The 15,072-nt window shown below is 43.8% G+C and overlaps 1 protein-coding gene and 1 long non-coding RNA gene across 20 annotated transcripts in view; one reads left to right on the top strand and one right to left on the bottom strand.

The window, feature by feature from the left end:
* The window catches only part of FBRSL1 (fibrosin like 1), a 767,640-nt gene that overhangs the window by 586,666 nt on the left and 165,902 nt on the right, over positions 1 to 15,072 (top strand). The gene's annotated exons all lie outside the window — the stretch shown is intronic.
* LOC310666928 lies at positions 9,524 to 12,240 on the bottom strand. The gene is made up of 2 exons (XR_014506112.1): positions 11,907 to 12,240; positions 9,524 to 11,232 (listed from the first exon to the last, which is right to left on the bottom strand). It is a non-coding gene; the product is annotated as an uncharacterized lncRNA (long non-coding RNA).

Genomic DNA, 15,072 nt, shown 5'->3' with positions numbered 1-15,072 from the left:
GTTTGTTTAACTGTGCTAGCCACAAACTGCATGCTGGTGCACACAGGCCAGCGCTTTCACTCTGCTCCTCTGTTAGTTAAGCAGGGAAACAAACCATAGAATGGCTGGCATAGCATTGTGCCTGAACCAGAGCTTGTGGCTTGTTTCTCTCCAACCAATTGCAACTGGTTGCAAGAACAAATCCAGGACCGCTTCTTGGACTGGATTAAAATAAGAAGGCAGGCAGGTGGGAACTGGCTGAGGGCAGACTGAGGCTGGTAGGGCAGTGGCCCATTTGCCTTGATAGACCAGTCAACCACTGAGTTGCCATATTGTAATCCAGAGGTGGGGAACCACAGGCCTGGGGGCTGAATGTGACCTTCCAGAACTCCCTGTCTAGCCCTCAGGACTGTCTCCAAGCCATGCCTTTTCTCCCCAGGCCACTCACCAAATGTCCTGTTTTGTGCGTGCACACACAGCTTGAATGTTTTTGCCTGGCTCAATATAACACTTCTTGTAGCCCCTGGAAGGCTGCCCCTCAAGCTGAAAAAGTTCCCCTACTCCTTTTCTAACCTGTGAGGCTCACAGGGGGATCTCATCATAACCTACCTCACAGGGTTGATGCAAGGATCTGTGAAGCCTTTGGTCCACTAAAAAGCACTGTATGGTAAAAAGGATGACTAATACTCTTGGCTTATGTTGCTAAAAGCAAAGGTCTATTAATATTACTATTGTTGTTATTATTATTCTTTCCAAAGCTACTCACCACTCATTTTCATGAGGTCATTGCATAAGAAGGTGATGTGATCATAACTGTAGGCTTTTGCCTAAAGTCAGTAGGAATGTGTTTGGTACATAGGGGACAGCAAGATCTTCCTTCCTCCTCGAAAGATTTATATTAAAAAATTCCAAACTGAAAGACGTTTCCCCTCTATCCTCCCCAGACGGCGAAGCCTGACCCTTTTGATGTTTGTATTTACAGTTTGCTCTCATCTGGATGTCATTTGTGACACCAGTTTTCTCCTTCCTGCAATCGCTAGGTCTTCCTGTAAAACTCATTTTGAATTTGTAGGCCCAGGCTGCTTTCTGTGCTATGGCAGGGCAATCTATTTAGCAGACCGCTAGTAGAGCCATAAAGAAGTACTCTAGAGGTCACACTGTGTGCTCTTGTAAATTTATCCCAAATTAACCCTGATTGGCATCCTGCTCTCCCACCGTAAAGAGACAGATGTGGACTCCTTCCAACATCTGCAGTTTCATGAGCAGCCCTGCCAATAAATTCAGGAACCTCAGTGACCTGGACTTGGGTAAAGGGTTTCAGACACTTTTACTGCCCAGCAGTGACTGGGAACCTTACAGTGATTATTAACTACATTGGAACCGTCTTGTTCAAGAAAACTAGATTTGACATCAATATTCCGGTCCAGGGTAATAATTGTGGCATGTGTTTTAATGCATTTGATTTCATCTTTGGTTGTACACGCATATGAACATGCCGTATCTCCTTTGTTTACATAGGCTATGTAGACAAAATATGAGTGGCACAGCAGCAGTTACTGGAAACCTCAATCTGCCAGGTGTCCATGCTTCATGACTACCTGGGCCAGCATTTCTGATGCAACAGCTACATCAAAACGGCTCTTTTCCATTGCTGGTTTATTTATTTATTGGGTTTTTTAAATTTTAATTTCAAGGCTTCTGTGCCACTTTCCAAATAAGTATCAAAAGCAGTGTACAACAGTAAAATCGCTTCAAGATATTTTGTGGGAAGCGATTCATAAGTGGAATCAAATAAATACATAAATTTAACCATGTACTGTACAGATTTCATAAATATGCAATAAAACTGTAAACATGGAATTACTAGACAGAGGAATTACGGTCCCATAAAATGCTTTGTGTGGACAGAAATGGTCTTAATTGCTGCAAAAATACATCACTGATCAGCATTGTCTACAAAAGCATAAACAAATGACCTCAAATAATAAAAATAATATATCAACAAATAAAGCAGGGGGGGGGCAATCAAATTGCAGCAAGCAGCATAAAATGAACTTCAATCAAAAGGTTTTTTTTAAAAAAGTCACAATGCCAAAATGAACCAAGAACTGGTGCCAGGCAAGCATCTCACCAGAAGGCATGTTTAAAGGCAGGGCAATTCTATTTGATGTAAGGGCATGTACACTGAGAGAAAGGGATCTTTCAGATATCTGGGATTCCGATCCTTTTGGGGCTGTAAAGGTGAGCACCATCCCTTTGAGCTTGGAAACCAAAGTTTTGCCATTGCACTTGCGGAAGCATTTGCAATTATCCTAGTTAGCAGCCCGACAGCTGTAGTTTTGCAATTTGGGAGCAGCTTTCAAAGGCAGCCCCAGGTAGGATGTATCGCCATAGCCTTTAACTGCACAGAGATCAAGGAAACCAGAAGGATACATTGGATGAAGGTTATGGAGACATGTTCCCAAGGGATTCCTTCTGCTCTTTGTCTTTCATCTGAGCCAGATTCTTTCATTTATCATTGTCTTGGAAGGTGATGGGAAGCCAAAGATATGCAACCCTCCCTCCAATTAGTTACAGGGGATCAGGGCCGGCCCACCCATGAGCCAAGGTGAGACATCTGCCTCAGATGGCAGGGTCTACAGAGGCAGCAGATCTGGCCTCCAAGGAATGCATTGCCAGCTGCTGCTCCTTGGAGGCCAGACCTGCTGCCTTCCTGACAGCCCCCTCCTCTTTGCCACCTCTACAGCAGCCTCTCTTTCCTGGGGAGGGAGAGAGAGACCATCCTGTGGTTGGCTTCAGCAGTCAAAATGCTTGGGCTGGCTGCCCCCCTTTGACCAAGACCTTAAGGCTCGGCTGCAACGTTGTTGGGTTCATTTGTCCAAATTTTCGCTTCTGACACATCTCCCTTTATTGATTGAGCAGCAGTTCTCCCCCCCCCCCCGTTAAACTCTTGACACAAGGCTGTGCTTGAGTTGCAACACGTCCTCCCCGCCCGCCCCCTTTCCAGCTATAACTGAGATAACAAACTGGCTCTGCCTCCCAGCCCCCAGAGGGAAGGGGAGGACGCAGCTGGGGTGGGAGCGGCCGAAGGTTTGTTCTGGAGAGCGGGGGGGGGGGCAGGTTAGGCGACTGTAGACTAGCTGCTGCTGTGCCTGCAACAGGGTCCACCCCAGCCTCTGGGCGAGGTGCGGGGACACACACAGAGAGAGGATCTGCTTCTCTTGGCTGGATTACTCTCGCCTGGCTCTCCTCTCTCCCCGTCTCTCTCTGCTACATTTTAGTCGCTCGCAATCGCCTGCGCGCAGAGCAGTCGCCGCTCGGAGCGGCTTTGCTTTAAGAAGCGCTAGCTGGGAAAAGGGAACCGCGGCGGGAGGAAAGCGAAGGGGATCCTCGCTCGCTCGCTCGCCTGGGCGTGTTGCTCCTGCCGCCGCCGCCGCCTCCTCCTCGGGAGGAGGGGAAGGAAAAAGACAGAAGCAGCTTTTGAGGTTTTCCAAACGTCGTCTTCTTCTTAATTCATTCCTCCGCCGCCTTTATTTTTCCATGGTTGGGAATAATGGCTACCAAGACTTGAACAAGAAGAAAGAGAGGAAGAAAGAGAGGAAGAAAAAGCGAGACCTCTCCAAAGCCGGGGGGGACTTGTCTCTGGCTGTGATGGTGCCTGGGGGGCAGCTGTGACTTGTTCTTGCTTTTTTATTGTTTTTGTTAGTTTTTTTAAAATACCCCTCCCCCCTCCCAGCTCGTTGCTTTATTGATGCCGATCGGAGCCGCGTTTCCTCCTCCTGTTCCTTCTCCGGCTATGATCACCCCGCAGTCTGGGATCGGAGGGGGGGAAATGATTCCTTCGTTTGGCTTTTGAGCGGAAGGTTTTGTTACAGTTTTCTCGTTGCCTTCGATTGTGGTGGTTTGATCTTCTGGGTCGAGAGCGGGGTGAGAAGGAAGGAAGGAAAAGGAAAGAAAGAGGAAGCGAGACCAGCGAAGCAAGTGGAGAAGCAAAAAAAGGAGGGGAAAACTTTATTTTCTTTTAAAGGCACCTTTAATACACGCCCCGCACATATTTATTTTCCGTACTCTGAAGACCTGCGTTTCTCCCGCCGGAGTCCACCTAGAATCTGCCTGCATTCAAGCAACGGGGGAGCGACTGGAAGAAAAGCGAGCAAAGATACACATACATGTGTGTATGTCCATATCTCTCTCTCTCTTCCTTTTGCAAGAAAAAAAAGGAGAGACGAGGGAGGTCTGTCTCCTCCTCCTCCCGCCGCCGCTTGCCTCGGCAAAGGGATTGTTTAGTCGGCTGGAAAAGAGAGCGAGCTGCCGGGCTCTTTCCGATCCTCTCTCGCCCTCCCGCCTCCGCCTGCAGGGTGTTGTAGTTGCCGTCCTTGTTGTGTGGATGGATGTTCCTTTGTGCCAAAGAAGCTGGCTTTCCCTTGATCGCCCGCCGAAGCCGATCAAACCCATCTCGCCTATGGATTAAAGACTTGATCCGCCAGCCCCCACCTCCCCACCCCCTCCGTCTCTCCCTCGATCCGCGCCTCGCGCGTGTGAGTGTGTTTTGTGCGCGCGCCTTTGGGGAGGCTTCCCTTGTTCCCTGCGCTCCTCTCCCCTCTCCGCCTTGTGGATTATCTCTCTTCCCTTCCTCCACCGCCAAGTTGCCAACTGTGCTTTTGATTGCATTTTAAAGACCCGCCTCGCTTGGACAGCAGCGTGGTCGGGGAGGGGGGTAAGTAAAACAATAGTAATATTAATGACGACGCGAATGAACAAGGAAACAGCAAACCGTTTGGGTTGCAAGGTGGGCCCGGGGAGAGGGGGAGATCCACGTTTAATTCCCCCCCCCCCGCGCCACCATCCTTAAAATAAAAAAAACAGCCAGATCGGTGCCTTTTTAGATTTCCCCTCCTTTTTCTCTCTATCTCTCTGGTTCTTGGCGAGCGCAGCTGGGATTTGCTCTGGGCCCCAATTGCGAGCAGGACAGGCGCAAAAGGGGAACTGCCGTGTGTCTGTCTGCGCGCACACACACTCTCTGCCGGTGAATTGGTCTTTTTCTTCTCGCCTGCTTTCGGTGGAATTGACGAACTGGTTACATTAGCTGCTCCCCACCGTTTGCCGTATTTTCCTCGGCCTTTGGCTTCCTTTCTCTTTCCCCCCACCCGGCCGTCCTTTATTATTAAAATTGCACTCTTTCCACCTCCTCCACCCCCCCTCCTCCAAAAATGGTATTTGTTGCGTTAAGGCACCAGGACAAACTGAATAATAGCGAGATATTGCTGAAGAGGATACTGCTTTCCCAATTGTTGTTTAAGTGAGCGGTAAATATGTGACAGTTCTCAATACAGAATCTTAGCAATTGGGTTAAAAATGTATTCAAAGCAGAGCTTTTAAAGCAGTGGAGACGTTCTGAAATGATGGGAGGCTAGCCTGCTCTGGGAAAGTGAGCATGTCCTCCCCCCCCAAAAAAACCCATTATAGATGTCTGCTTTCATTTTGTACACAGCACAGGAGGAAAGGGGAAATATTAAACTGTGAATAGTTGCCTTCATTGGGGGGGGGGGGCAGGGGAAATCCAGACTATATTTTCCAGAGCAGAAGACCAACAAAAATTGGATGAATCTGGAACTAACAAGGGTCTGGTGTAACAACTAGAAACACCACAAAAGGAGGTGATTGGCCCACTCAGTGATGCTTGTCTCTGTTTAAAATAATACTAATAATACCAACTTTGAGGCAAGCCTGGAGGTCTTCCAGGACAACTTACGGTAATTCCCAAGTGAGTGTTCTTGGAAACAGCCATTACTGCCATTTTAAACCTTCACACTTGCTAGGAAGGATGTCTGTCCCGCTGGGTTCAGTGGGACTTAAATCTGAATAGTTTTGTGAGTGTGATATATGTGACTCCTCCAACCTGGCATGCACATACTTTAAAAACCAAAGCGTCTGGATTTAAGCTGTGTTTAGCCACATTGGAAGTCAATAGGATAAATTTGACTTGAAAAATAATTACCAGGATTTAAATCAGGTTTTGAATGGCGCATTAAGAGTGATTAGAATTGGAGCAATTGAACTGGATCTTGTGCCAAAGTTATTGGGAGTTTAGCTGAAGGAGCTTTGCTTCTGAGTTAGATGCATCTGGGATGGGGTTTCAGCCTTGCAGATGGAATGGAGATTGTGAAAAGATCAGTCTCTTTGGGATGTCTGGTTTCCTTAGACTGCTGGAGAAGGGGGCAAATGTGTTCGGGTGTATGGAGAATGTTTAGGATTCTGGCAGAGAAAGTTGTAAAACCGAAATGACTACAGCAAAAGGGAATGAGAAAAGAAACCACAGAAGCCGAGACAAATTTTCTCTCACATCCCATTAGCAGATTCTTAGCGTGCTCACACATGCACACAGCCCTGTAATTCACAAAGGTGTGCTTCACCTTCTCAAAGGGAAGATGATAACCTGAGGGCTGATAGTCTGGAGTCCTAAACTAATGAATTAAATTCTTGTTAAGATAAACTGAAGGAACTGACATACATGAGAGGCACTGGATGTGTGAAATGAGGCAGTGGATGTTTTCATATTCCATGCTCCTGAAACGCTTTTTCATTTTTCTGCCTTTTGTCTCTTACCCTTTTCCATGCGGGCGTACACACTTTGCAGTTTCTAAATCTAAGTTGCAGATCTCTTGTGCAATTTCTTTGGCAGATGTGGCATTGTACTGATACGTTTCATGTTTACTCATCCACACAGGTCGGTAACATAAAGCACAAAGGTGAAAGAGGCTTGAATTTGTAAAAGATTAGTATTAACTGAAACATAAAAGTTGAGAGTAAGATCTTTAAGTAAAACAAGATAGTAATTAATTACCACACCGTGTGCAGTTTTGTTTTTACTTTCCTTGTCCAAGGTGGGGGTTTCAGGGTAGGGGGGGAAATCAGCTCACACCACGTTAACAAGTTAAAAATGATCTCCAGGGACCTTTTCCAGTATAACGTGGTGTCAGTGGGATCTCAAAAGCATTCCAAAGCTAGGTGAAACACATTAGCATATTAATACATAAATAATGCTGGTTTTATTAGAAATTCTGGGTATCTGTAGTATTTGTGTGTATTTAATTGGTTGGTTGTTGTTTTTTGCACTGACTTTATTCTGTCAGCTGCCTTTTATATGAAAGAAGGTCAACAAATGTTTTCGCAAATGATAAAATAAAGTAATAAAATATGCATTCCAGGCTTGCAAGGAAAGCCATGGTTTCATCTCCTGCATTTGCATTTGGAACTATTAGACATTTAAAAGCAGCTCTTTTAAAAGTGCAAATTTTGTAGTGTGAAATGAGCTTTTCCCCATCACTGAGCAAACAGGGACATAGATCAGAAGCACAGCATCTGTTCTGCATGCAGGTCCCATCCCCTGTATCTTCAGGTAGGGTTGGGAGATGCTTCTGCCTGAAATCCAATGGATCTGCTGCCAGTCTGTGTTGACAATATTAATCTAGATGGGCCAATAGTCCTATTCTGTATAAAGCAGCTTTCTATGTTCCTTTGGTTTTTGTGGCTGCAAGACAAGCAGAAACCTTGGTAGGATTGGGGGGGAGAGAAAAGGATTTTAAGTAAAAAGTAAAAATTGGCCACCTCGCAGGAATGAAACATTTAAAAGGAATGACTAAGTACTGCAGAAGCTGTATGTGTGTGCCTCCGAAATGTATATTTCATTCCTCTGTGCATAAATCGTGCCAAAATCCTATTTTACTTTTGGGGGGGGTGATAAACTGTTTCAGTGGGGATGTTTACAGAGAGATAAAGGGGAAAACATTTGTTGTTCCCATTGATTGCTGGAGGGGTCATGAAAGCTGCCTATTATACAAATCCTGAAGCACTGTTTTCTCTACAATGGGAGCAGGAATTATTTACTGTATTATCTACTCTTGGAAGAATGTCTATCTTAGCTGGAAAAGATTGTTAAGGTATTATATGCTAGCCGAACCTGCCGGCTCTCATTCCTAAGAAGTTAAACCTCTGGTCATCCCTGCTCAGAATTTTACTCCAGGGGTTTATGTTTATGCATTAAATCCGATTTTCTCCGCATACAGACTTAGGTGGCAGAAAAGCTTTGTTAGGACCTTGGTACATTAATGTCTTAAAAATGCTATGCTCTCCACACCATATCCGCTTGGCTTTCTAAACACAGTAAGATCAGCCACCGTAGGAACTCAAACCTGTTCTGTTCACCTTTCTTTGGGGAGAGGGGAAACTAGGCATTTTAATGTCACTGGTCTTTTAAGTCTTTTATATGGATTTCTGTTTAGGCCTGACACAGATTTGATGGTAAAGGCAGTTTGTGTGCAGCAAGGAATACCAGAAACTTTTGGAGCTGTTTTTCTTAAAATTCACATCCATAAATGTAAACCTACCTTCCCTAAGTATATGCAATTCTATGGTCTGTATCTGGCCACTCTACATGAGAGCGATAAGTTATTTTGCATGAAGACTGCTGAATGTGAAATGAGAAAATAAAATTTGGCAGAGAATAGACACATTTGGTTACCTTTGCAAACAAAACAACCTCAGAGAGGTATTATATTGATTTTCATCAGAGTATTGTTGAAGGAGTTTTGCTGGAGAAGACATGAGAGCCTGGGGTTCCTAGTACAAACCTTGCTTCTGCCGTGAAATAAATATTCTTGACTCTTAGCCATCCATGAATATTATGAACCTCTATAAAAGCCTTTGCAGTCTCTCTCTCTCTCTCTCTCTCTCTCTCTCTCTCTCTCTCTCTGTGTGTGTGTTAAACACTCCCCGAGCACATTTTTTTCCTGCTGTAAATTGTATTTGCATCTGTTTTTTCTCAGCTGTCCTCTCATTGTTACCCTTTGAGACAGGTGTGTAAGAGCAGCACCTTACCTCATCCTTGCCATCACCATGTTTGCATTGCAAATGAGTTTTTGCTTTGTGGGTGTGATGGTAGTGGTGATTGGTCTTCATTAGCTTGTGGTGTCAAAATATTACACAAAAGTAGCCAGTCTTCCTTAACATAGATTTTTCTGTTTGAGCAAGAAATGCAGGTCTTCTTTTTTTAACCAGTACAGTACTTGGGAGCTATGTCTTTTTAAGCCGCCCTGTGTTGTCTTCCATCATACCACTCACTGCATGCAAATGTTAACATAGATCACCTTTCTGAATATGCAGAATTAAATGCACACAAGCTCTTTTTCATGAGCTTTCCAATGAGAGTTATGTATATAATGCTCTTCATGGAGCATCTCCAGACAGCATAAAACAGTGTGTGTGTGTGTGTATTCAATGCAAATACAAAATGTAACAGACCTAAAATTTGGCATGTTGTGCGAATCAAGCCTATGGCTGCTTGATGCTGCATTGTGCTAGTGAATAAGCTGGGACCAGACTATGGTTCAAGTCACAATGGTTTTTATCAGGCATTGCACCAAACCATTATTAAGGAAACTTAATCACTTATCCTCACAACAATCCTGTGAGGTACGTTAATCTGAGAGACAATGACTGGCCCAAGATGAGGTTTATAGCCAAACAGTGTTAAATCTCCCCCCCCCCCCCGACCCTAGTCCAACAAGCACTTAAAGCCACAACCACCATACTGGTTGTACTCGTCCAACACACACTGTTGCTCCATCCACTGTTGCTCAGTGGTGTCTACTTATGCTGGCAGTGGTCCCTCCAGGAGAGAGCTCTTCTGTAGCCCTGCTGTGCAGGATCTGTACACCTAGTGATATCCAGAACTGAACCATTGTATCTGCCATCCACATTTTGCAGCTCTGTTATATGCTTCCTGCCTCACCTCCCAAGAAGTCAAGCGCTGAATCTTCTTGTGGCATCAGTATTCACATGGTGGCTTCCTACATGTCAGCATGTCTAGAAGGCAGCACAGTCTGCTTACATGTCAAGGATGCAGCCTGCAGAAGCACCATTGTATGTGTTGTCCCCTTGATCACCTGTTTATAAAGATAGTGCAAAGCAGTGAAATGTGATGACTGGCTATAGAAATACAGACTGGCAGTGTACCAAGCGCACAAGGCTACGTTCATTGTGCATATCACATTGCTTATTTAAAACTGCCAATAGATCAAGGGACTCCCAAGGTGGACAGATCATTGCTTCTTAAGAGTATTTCACTGTTTGGATGGGACCCTAATATCAAGCAAATGGATCTATCCAGAAACCATTTCCTAGCTTGATGAGTCACAGGATGTAATAAGTGAGAGAGGAATTGTCCTTACCTAATACCGCTGTATACCTTACCTAATACCTCAGAATTTCTGTGTCATATAAGGAGAAGCATTGTCTTGAAATGTCTATGCACACGAATTTATATCAATAGTGTCCATATGCAGTGGGGGGGGGGACTGGGGAGGGGATGCCGGAGGTGTGGAGCCATTAGGGAGAACTCTGTTAATGTGCAATGATGTGTGTTTTGTCAGAGGTTTGGTAATCATTTTATTTTGTGTATGCACACACATACACACATATCTCCCAAGATGGCAGAATGACAAAAATCTTAATTCTGTGTGACAGGCTTAATGCTGAAGATACAAAACATTAAAGGCTTATGCTTCTGTCTCAGCTTTCCTTTAGTTATTTCAGTTTATCTACTGCAGCTACAGTCAAATGGAAAGAAAATCCCTGTATTACCCGGCAGTAAAACTCGGCCAGTTGTGTCCTTACAGGGGCAAAACTTGCTTTTTTGCATTTATATTTATTGTATTTATAGTCTTTCCCCCCTTGTTAACTATATATTTAAGCCCCCAAGTACTGTTTATGTAACTTGTTGGGTTTAATTAATCATCTAATCTAAACGCTGCTGCCTTACACCTAATCTGCAGAGTCACCCAGTAAAGGGTGCATCAGATTTTTCAGGGAAAACAATATGATATTTGATAGTGTCTGTCTATTTTTGTAGATATTCAATAATGTTTGCATTAATCAGGCTTAAGTCTTCCACCCCTTATTTCCTCGGCCCACTGAAGGCACTTCTGTGTTGCCCTCTAGCAGGGCCTCTTAACCTCTTTAATGGAAGCTGAAAATCCAGGCTATTAAAGTACAGCATTTGCTGTTAAAAGTGGATTTAAATATATTCAGACCAGCAGATGAATAGGAGCTGTAAATTTTTTTCAGGCAGATGAGAAAATACATCCATCTGAATGCTAATTTAATACTCACAAATTCCTCTCATTCCAGGAGCATCGATAAAGCTTGTTGTCAAAAGAGGAGTAAATGGGTGTTTGTGTTTCTTCGTCCACCACCCTAGAAATAATTTTATTTAAAAATACCATCACCTTTCATTCCTTTTTAGGGGCACAAAAGTAGCACAGTGACCTCTGGTGGTGGTTTTGGTAACGATGACCTCCATAGCTGTGCTCCTTTTGATATACAATACTTGCTGTTGACTTACTTAAATTTCCTCATCAAATCACATTTTTAAAAATATTTATTTTTGCAATAATTTGTATGCCATCTTGTGGTTACTTAAGTACATGACAGTATCACAAGTATATATGGTTTGCTGATTATCAGAAGGCAGGCATGTGATGTGAGTTTTTCCTTTTCATGAATTGCCTAGGTGACACAGAGTTCCTAATGCAATATTGAAACATTGTGTCTTCAGGCTGGAATTGGTCAGGGTCATGGCTATATTGATTACCTCCACGGAATCGTAGAATTGTAGAGGTGGAAGGGACCCCAAGGATCATCTAGTCCAACCCCCTGCAGTGCAGGAATTCTGCCCACATCCGTCCGCTCAAACCACCAAGTTTCTGGTTAACAGCCAGACATAAAGAGTTCCTGTTTAAGAGCAGCAGGCAGGTTTTTGTAGACTATAAACATTAATCCTATGGTGTCCAGTTTGATGGCCTTTGAAACCCAGTTTTACCAGCTCATCTTTCGAATACTCATGCTGTGCTCCTAGTTAGGCTCAATACATGAGAAATAAGAGCGGTGATAGAAGACCCAAAACTTCAGGCCAAATTTATATCAGAAAAGTCATGAAGGCATAGACCTTTCAAGTCCAAGACTGAGCAGCGGTGCCATAATGAACAGAGGAGTGCAGGTCCAAGACATTTTTTTCAGAGCAGGAGTGATGACATCATCTGCCAGACGGTCCAGGTGATTGTGGGAATTTCTTTGCTATGACAAATGAGTAAAGTGATAATGAGGCTTTCAGGTTTGTGAGCATAGAGGTTAGAGAATGAGGAAAATAAGAGGAGGTTGGATATTTCTTTTCTTTGGCAGAATTCCTTCTTTGGGTTAGCAGTTTAAATGACAACACACCTGTGGAAGGTTGTTTCCATTCTGAATTAAAAAGCTAAGGGTTGCAGTTCAGCTTCCAAGAACCTTTTGTTTAAAGCTAAGGCTGTTTTGCAAGCTTAAGCCTATATAGTCAGAAGTTGGAGCTTACTTGCAGGATACTATAGATAGGATTGCAGTCCCTGGGTATTATATGTTCTGCTGCTCTTTGATCTATGTATCTCTGCATATGTGTGGCGATAATGTATAATGGATCCACACAGCTGCCTGCATATTTTGAAGTCTCATTGCAGCTACTGGGGCTGTTATGATGCAATATTCACCACTACAGCACAGTTCCAGGCAGCACATTTTAAAAACAAACTGGCTTTCAGGGCAAGAACATTTATGTTCAGACCACTTTCCACAGCACTTTAGAATGTCTGTCTGTCTTCACCCTTAGTGAAGAGCAGAAAGAACCTGATAAAAACAGATCTGTTCGTAGGCAGAGTATTTGGAGCTGTGGTCGGACTATTTCATCACCCAGATCTTTCTTTATGTGGTGTACATTGTGTTGTTCAAGCAGTTTTATATTATTTTCCTTTTTAATTTCTGTAAGTTTTTTTCTTCGAATTTAAGCTGGACTCCTTTTGCTTTCTGCCTTAAAACAGCAAAACATTATTTCTATAGAAATGGATATTCTCCTACAGCCTGCTGTAAATTCATTTAAGTCAATTTACTTGCATTTAAGATGCTGAACTGAGAGGATCCAGCTGGTTTAAATCCAAGTTTCATGGTTTAACAGGGTTGGTCATCTAGAAAAGGGACAGCAAACCTATGGCTCTTAGCACTGTAGCCAGTGCTTGCCCTACTCAGAGTAGAACTATTGAAATTAACAGACATGACTGACTTGGGTCCATTAATTCCATTGGGTCCACTCTGAGCAGGACTAACATTTGATACAACCCAATGTATTGTAGTTCAGGACCCACAGCTCAGTTATAACCTTAAGCTTTCCATACAAATGTTCCTGGTTGAATCCCTGGTCTCATCTCAGGTTGAGGGTCTGAGAAGGACCTCCCTTGATCTGAGACCTTGGAGAACCATTGCCAGTTACAGGGGTTAGAGTGAGTGGCCGAACTATGGGAACTTTGCCGTTGGAAAGGACCCAAAATATCATTTGGTCCAACCCCCTCCCAATGCAAGATGTCTGCTACGGCATCCAGCTTCAGCTTAAAAACTTGTCTTCATTCTGAGTGTTGTTGGGTGGGTTTCTTCTTCTTCTTTGTCATTTCCATTGAGAGGAAACAGTCTGGTGTCCTCACAGGAAACGCAATACAGGAGTAGGTCCTGTGTGCATTGCAGAGATTGCAGCTGGCTCTCCTTCCGCAAACCTCCTGTATACTAATAGCGAACTCATTTTCCAGTCTCACATACACACCATACATTTAAAGCACATTTTTAACACTTTGACAGTTCTGGTTTTCCCACAAAGAATCCTTAATTCCCAGCACCCTCAGCAAACTACAATTCTCCGGATTCTTTCTTGGGTGGGGGAGCTGTCACCGTTAAATTGCTTTAAGAGTACTTCACATATATAGTGTGGATGTGACCCCAGGTGAGGCTCCTTATGTATCCAAAATGGCAACATCCATGCACAAGTGGGTGGTATCGGCCTCGCAGGGAAGCCCAAAGCTTTGCAGAAGTAGAAAAAATACTTTGAAAAATTCTTAGGGCCGGTGTTGAGAACCCAAAATAGTCCAGTGAAGATTGAGCAGGCTCATTGTGATCAGAAGACGGAATGGAATATCCCAGGAAAAGAAAGTGGCTGGCTGGAATCCTGAACGGGAACATTCCATGCTGGGACATCTATTTGCCAGTCTGATTTGTTTCTTTGAATTGCGCTCAGCTGGGAGTGGAAGGCTGGGCTAAGCAATAAATAACAGAATGCTAGTCTAACATTGTTTTGTGTGTGTGTGTGTGTGTGTGTGTTTTTTAAAAAAATCTGTCTGCAGGGAAAAATTAATTTCCTTCTGGTGCTGTTGGAGGCATGTTTTGAACACTTGACAAAACAAACGGCAAGCGAAAGCGGAAACATGTTGTGTGTTTAACCTGCTATTCTCCCTTGAGTTGTTGGCAAGAGAGTGAAAGATTGTTTCTTTTGTGCCACTAAGAGACCTCCAAGTGGCTCCTTAGTCCAGAGTGTGTTGGTCCTAAAGCAGTTGCGGGTGTGTGTGTGTGTGTGTGTCTTCAGATGATTAGAAATCCTCCATAAATACCTCTCCAACACATGCCTCCCTTAGAACCGTATGATTGGCTCCCGAAAAGCCTTCCACGAAGGCTGCACTGTAATCCTTTTATGTTACTTCTTCAGTGGAGATTACGCAGCAAGAAATAATTAGGAGATTAATTTTCACCTGTCACTGCCAATAATAGATAACCTTGATACAGTGACAGGGCTAGGATTGTGGGGGAATGGAAAATCATTTAACCCTGCTGTGCTGGTAGTAGAAGGCCAAAAAAAAAAAAAAAAGGGTTAGTGAGAGAAGACCATTTTCGCTTGACTCTGTCAAATGTTGTAGATACACTTTTGTAATGTGATGGAACCAAGGAGTTCATAGTATGGCAGTCAGCAAATGGTGTGTTACTCATCCCTACATGCATCCGGTAGATTTAAGTGTCCAGAAAATACAAGACAGGTGTTGCTGAGTTTTACATTTCCATCCCCCTGTCTGGCCAGGGGTTGTTTTTTTGTGGGTTTTTTTGGTCCATCCAACCAAAACAAGTCCTGTTGGTTTCAGTGGGGTTCATGCCCCAAACTCTGGTCCTAGGGTTGTATCCAATATAGTGCAAAGTAAGAGT

Source organism: Podarcis tiliguerta, assembly GCF_965153285.1.
Source record: "Podarcis tiliguerta genome assembly, chromosome: 16".
Classification (NCBI taxonomy): Eukaryota; Metazoa; Chordata; class Lepidosauria; order Squamata; family Lacertidae; genus Podarcis; species Podarcis tiliguerta.
This window is presented reverse-complemented; position numbering and strand designations above follow the sequence as displayed.